A 6,359-nucleotide genomic window follows, 5' to 3' on the forward strand; every position below is an offset into this window, starting at 1 on the left:
TACAAATTATGGTCGAACATTCACTCCTACTTGCAGCTGAATACTTCCGCTCCACCTTTTAGGTATGTATGGTTGGCATTTGCACCTCTTTTTATACTGATTGCTGAAGATTAAGTTGTTCTTTCTCAAACTACAAATTTTTTTTAATTGTTGAAACTTGATTTGAAGTGGATAAATAAGGAGGACAAACAGTTTTAAGTCAGGCTGATAGAAGGAATTAATTTTATAGCAAAATCTGTATTTCGTCATATGTCGAGAGATGCTTATTGCTGAAGAAGTTCTTTCTCATTCTACAAAGTACAACGTTGTTTATCGTTGAAACTTGATTAGACATGAATAAATATGAAGGACAAAGCAGTCTTAACTTGGTTTGAGTTAATGAATTCGTTTCATAGGAGAATCCGAATTCGTGCATAACTCATAAAATAGAGCTTATTTTCGGATTCCTGAAGAATGAGTCTGGTTCTTTCTCATAATACAAAGTTTGTTGTTTATTGTTGAAACTTCATCAGAAGTGAAGAAATAAATGAATGCCTATCAACAAATGTGGGATCTAAACTCTAGTGCTTCCTCTAAAATAATTTCCTTTCTCAATTTAGAAATGTGTGTGTGTAAGTCACAACACCCGTGACACCAAAACGGCTTTCTTTTCTCTACACTCTGCACTATGAGCACACACACCAAATCAGAAAGGCTTTTTTCTCTCTTTTCTACATTATGGACTGTGGGGACACAAAACCGCTCTCTCTCTTTTTTTTTTTTATCGTGTGCCAGGGCGTTGTCTCACGTATTAGATTATGCTTAAGATACGAATGGGTTTATCAGTCACATCAGAATCCATACATACTGATCCTCCCGTAATAAAATGGTCGGATCTTATCAAACACACTTTGTTTCTTGTGACAATCAAGTCAGCGAAACAGCGTATACACGTCAAGACACTGAATCAAGTTTGCCACAAGAACTCATAAGTTTGGCAGTATTGCTCTGCCGTCAGCAATCATACACCCATTTTATTTTCGTGAGACATGTGCAAGCACCTGTTCATCTACTGTTCTATCACTATGAATTAGTGATCTATTATCAATAAGGATACTTCTACAACTACTATCAAAGTATGTCCAGACTTCTTATGTTGTCAGTTGCTATATATGAATAAGTGGGTAGCTACTGACAAGCATTAAGCATGTCACACAGCCCAAACATATAACATTTCAGGACACACCACACAGTTAACAACCACAGTGAAGCGTGTCAAAGCCCAAACATGTAACATTCAACAGGACACTTACACAACACATTCAAATCAAACAGTCAGACAACATACAAGAACATATACCCCTGCTCCCTGCCTATTTTCGTACAGCACACTATGTGTGCGCACACCTTTATTCACAAACTCTTCAACTTATACTCTTTTACCGAAGCTGCTACAGCTCGATTGGCCGAATACCCTTTAATCCTATTTCGGTGAATTTGACATCTGCCTTACATATAACAGATTAGCGGTTTAGCAGTTTTAATTTAGTTTGAGTGAAGGAATTCATTTTATAGCAAAATCCGAAATCGTGAAGAACTCATGAAAGTAAGCTTATTCTCGGATTCCTGAAACTTTAGATTTGCTCTTTCTTTTACTGCAAAGTACAACGTTGTTTTTTTTGTTTAAATCTTTCTAGACATGGTAAATATTAAGGACAAAGCAGTTTTCACATAGTTTGAGTGAAGGAATTCATTTTATAGATAAAATCCCAAGAGTCTGCTGAGAAAAGAGAGTGAATGCGAAGTAGACTTTAACACGGCTATGGGAGCGAGCCGAGTGTGGGCTAACCGGGAGAATTGCTTGAAAGAAACGCGACACCGAATGAGCGATCAGAACAAAGCCTCAATACGGGATTCTCGTGGTGTTTTTGTTGCTGCCTTGTCTTTTGCACAGAGTAAAAGACAAGGCAGCCATCGAATAGGGCCCGATTGTTCCTAGTTGGTCAGCCGAGGAGCAAGGGGGGGGGGGGGAGCAAGCGTCTCAACCAAGCAAAGCTCACCATGGGGAAGGTGGCTATGCCAACTAGCCTGATGCCCTGCTCCCGCAGTGACGGATAATCGTACTCTGGTTTCTCTTCATAACGTACAAGTCTTTCGCCTTTTACTAAAGATTTCTGTGGAGAGCAGCACTAATGAGTTGTTTCTATTTTTGGCAGGCTTTACCTTTGCGGGTGAAGCCCTTTCTGTTTGTGCAAAAGAAATCTTCTTACTGTGCAGAGTGACTTCTCTGAGTAGAGTCGCCTTACTTGTTGCGACTGTGCCGATGTTCGAAGCTGGAGTGCAAAGTTGTTGCTTGAATGGTGCTTGCTGGAGCGTGCGGGAGTGCAAAGTTATACCATTTAAAAGGGCTGAAGTGCTCAGTGCTCAGTGCAGCGGGTGGGCGACACTCTGGCCACCTTGAAAACCGAGGTTACATCCACTACCAGGGGCAGCCCAAGTTCTGCCGCAAGTGTGGTGAGCATGGGCACCTGGTTGAGGCTTGTACCAAGGTGTTATGTGGGAAGAGCAGAGAAATTGGGCAAACTTTTGGAGAGTGTCCAAATGGCAGGAAATGTAATCTCTGTGGAGAATTAAATCACCTCTTCAGAGATTGCCCTAAATCTTTTGCCAACAAATTAAAGACGGTAAAGCCACAGTCAAGCCAACAAAGAGAAGGACCAAAGGTGGCAGTTGGTGAACAAAGTGAAGAGGTTGACCCAATAAATTCAAACTTCCCGCCAAAAGCTTGGATTGGAAGTGAGGAGCAAAAAGGGGAGGGGTCTGTAGAGGCCTCACCACTCAGTGTTGAAGTCTGTGAGAATTCACAGGCAGAGGGTGGAGCTACGCTAAATGAGGAGGAAGAGCAGACAGGTGAGTCTAGTGAAGATACTCACCTCCCCGAAGGTCAACAGCCAAAGAGGACGGCATCTGAGCCTCTGATTCCCCAGTTGTATCAGAGAAGAGGGGAAGGGTTAGGTCCCTTTCAGACAGTTCTTCAGTGGAAGAACCTAGAGTCTTCCCCTCCGACTCACCAAATGAGGTCTCCTTTTTAACTTCAGCTCTGCAATCAACCCCCAGGGACTCAAAGTTAAATGCAACATTGCGTCAGAGGCCAACACCGAGAGTCCGAAAAGGAAATATAGATCACCCTACTCACTTTTCACCTAAAGAAATGAAGGAAGAGCTAGTTTCCCAAGAAATAACCTGTGTGTAATTTGTTTTGATAACTTAGAAAAACGAAAATGACATACCTACTTTCCTTTATGCTTTTAATGGTTCTCACCTTCTCAACACTAAATGTGAGAAGTGTGAAATCAAAGACAAGAGCCCAGAGTATTTTATCCTTCTTAGACTCCATAAAATCAGATGTGTTTTTAATACAAGAATGTGGACTACCTTTTTTAAAAAACCATAGACAATGGGAGGAAATGTGGCCCCATTTATCGATATGGAGTGGCTCAAATCAAAATAAAAATGATGGTGTGGCCATTCTAATTAAAAATCCGCATGTTATGGTGAAAGGTAGCACAGTGGTGAGAGACGGACGGGCACTTTTAGCACACTTGAATTTTATGGGGCAAGACTTTAACCTCTTAAATATTTATGGTTTCAATGGAAAAAATGAAAGGTATGACCTTTTAGAAGATATACAGCTTTACATGCTAGGGCAAGTACCTTTAGTTGTAGGAGGGGATTTTAACTGTATCTTGAGCAGGAAAGACAGAAAAAGAGCAGGGGTAGATTTTAAAGTGGATAAGACTTCGATTTTACTTCAGGGCATATGCAGGGATTTTAAGCTTACTGACTGTTTTAAAACCATGCATCCCAGAGAGGAGGGCTTCACCTGGTTTAGTCATGATGGCACCAGAGCCTCTCGCATTGATTATTTCTTTACTAGAGATTGCCCACCCACTGATGTTAGATTAACCCCTGTTTTCTTTTCAGACCACCTTATGCTCTCCTGCACCCTTTCACCCCCTTCTGGTGTGACGGTAGGAAGTGGTCTGTGGAAACTCAACTGTTCCCTGTTGGAGGATGAAATCATAGTCAGTCAGTACAGGGAATGTTATAAAGAGTGGCAGACCCTTCAAGACCTCTACGAAACACATGCACAATGGTGGGAAATGGTGAAGGAAACGACCCAGACTTTTTTTAAACAGCAAGGTAAACGTAAAAAAAGGAAAGAGAATAGATGTATGATGGGACTACATAAACGCTTACAGCGCTACTTTAAACTAAATCAGTGTGGCATAGACTTTAAAGAAGAAATCAAAGATGTCAAAAAGGAAATGTCAGTTTCAGCAGAAATAAAGAGTAAAGGAATTTTTGTAAGAAGCAGGGAGCAGGAAATTGAGGAAGGTGAAAAATAAAGAAAGTTATAAATAAAAAGGAGTGTATTCAAAATCTAAAAAGAGAAGATGGGTTTTTAACAAAATCCACACAAGAGATGATTGAAACTGTACATACCTTTTATAGTAACATGTACAAAGAGAAACCAGTGCACTTGGAAACATCGGCAGAAATCTTAAAATTCGTTGACAAAACCGTAAAAGAGAATGCACACTTGACACAGAATTTTACTGCTTTAGAGTTAAAAAAATGCCTAACAGGTTTTAAGAGAAGTCGAGCTCCGGGTTTAGACGGGCTTCCTGCAGAATTCTATCTGACCTATTGGGACCTTTTATCATCAGACATTTTAGATGTTTTTAAAGATTTTGAAAAACTCGACCGACTGCCTGACAGTTTTAGAGTGGGAATAGTGACTCTACTTTATAAAAAAAATGATAAGACTGACCTAAAGAATTGGAGGCCCATCACACTTTTAAACTTTGACTGTAAACTTTTTAGCAAGGTTTTAGCGACACGGATGTCCTCTGTTTTAGAGGAGGTAATTCACCCAGACCAAACTTGTGCCATCTCAGGGAGACAACTCACCGACAGCCTCGTACTGATTCGAGACATCATTGATTACGCTAGAGACAGAAACACCCGGCTTGTCATCTTAAATTTAGACTTTGAAAAAGCATTTGATCGGGTCTCGCATCAATATCTCTTTCAGGTGTTGCAGCCATCGAAAAGGGCCCGATTGTTCCTACTTGGTGAGCTTTGCTTGGTTGAGACGCTTGCCCCCCCCCCCCCCCCCCCCCCCCTGCTCCTCGGCTGACCAAGTAGAAACAATCTATTCGATGGCTGCCTTGTCTTTTACTCTGTGCAAAAGACAAGGCAGCCACAAACACCACGGGAACACCGTATTGAGGCTTTGTTCTGACCACTCATTCGGTGTCGCGTTTCTTTCAAGCAATTCTCCCGGTTAGCCCGCACTCGGCTCGCTCCCAGAGCCGTGTTAAAGTCCACTTCGCATTCACTCTCTTTTCTCAGCAGATTAAAAGAAAGTTTCATCTTGGGCTCCCTGAAACTTCCATCCTGCACCGCTGTTTGCTTTTTCACAAGAGCAGAGGAGAGCGCACCGTTCCCAGCGGCACTGCAGTACCGGGTCGAGGCTTGGAGTGAACGGAGCAAGCTTCTTTTTCAACTCCTATTCTTAAAAATCCATTTAATATGTTGTCCTCGTATAGAGGACATATTAAACTGATAAGAACAGATACTACACTTGATCTTAGCCAAAAGGCCGAGAAGCGATAACTGTCCACTGTTTCAGGTCCGAGGGCCCTTGCTGGCACAATGCGCACTTGTAGCAGTGTTCTTTTTATGGCCATAGGTGGCCAGAGTGTCACGTTGCACCTCCGCCCACCCGCTGCACTGAGCACTCTTCAGCCCTTTTAAATGGTATAACTTTGCACTCCCGCATGCTCCAGCAAGCACCATTCAAGCAACAACTTTGCACTCCAGCTTCGAACATCGGCACAGTCGCAACAAGTAAGGCGACTCTACTCAGAGAAGTCACTCTGCAAAGTAGCAAGATTTCTTTTGCACAGACAGAAAGGGCTTCACCCGCAAAGGTAAAGCCTGCCAATAATAGAAACAACTCATTAGTGCTGCTCTCCACGGAAGTCTTTAGTAAAAGGCGAAAGACTTGTATGTTATGAAGAGAAACCAGAGTACGATTATCCGTCACTGCGGGAGCAGGGCATCAGGCTAGTTGGTATAGCCACCTTCCCCATGGTGAGCTTTGCTTGGTTGAGACGCTTGCCGGTTAGCCCACACTCGGCTCACTCCCATAGCCGTGTTAAAGTCTACTTCGCATTCACTCTCTTTTCTCAGCAGACTCTTGGGATTTTATCTATAAAATGAATTCCTTCACTCAAACTATGTGAAAACTGCTTTGTCCTTAATATTTACCATGTCTAGAAAGATTTAAACAAAAAAAACAACGTTGTACT

General features: G+C 42.1%; 3 non-coding genes across 3 annotated transcripts; 1 reads left to right on the forward strand and 2 right to left on the reverse strand.

The window, feature by feature from the left end:
- The first annotated feature begins 2,099 nt into the window (after nt 1-2,099).
- LOC140310629 (U5 spliceosomal RNA) lies at nt 2,100-2,213 on the forward strand. Its single transcript, XR_011916681.1, has one exon. It is a non-coding gene; the product is annotated as a U5 spliceosomal RNA (small nuclear RNA).
- A 3,262-nt stretch (nt 2,214-5,475) lies between these two features.
- LOC140310403 (U2 spliceosomal RNA) lies at nt 5,476-5,659 on the reverse strand. The gene has a single exon (XR_011916478.1). It is a non-coding gene; the product is annotated as a U2 spliceosomal RNA (small nuclear RNA).
- Nucleotides 5,660-5,967: 308 nt separating this feature from the next.
- LOC140310551 (U5 spliceosomal RNA) lies at nt 5,968-6,081 on the reverse strand. Its single transcript, XR_011916609.1, has one exon. It is a non-coding gene; the product is annotated as a U5 spliceosomal RNA (small nuclear RNA).
- Between the last annotated feature and the right edge of the window lie 278 nt (nt 6,082-6,359).

The sequence above is a fragment of the Leuresthes tenuis genome, unplaced genomic scaffold, assembly GCF_036924035.1.
Source record: "Leuresthes tenuis unplaced genomic scaffold, fLeuTen1.0.hap1 SCAF_6, whole genome shotgun sequence".
In the NCBI taxonomy this organism is placed as follows: Eukaryota; Metazoa; Chordata; class Actinopteri; order Atheriniformes; family Atherinopsidae; genus Leuresthes; species Leuresthes tenuis.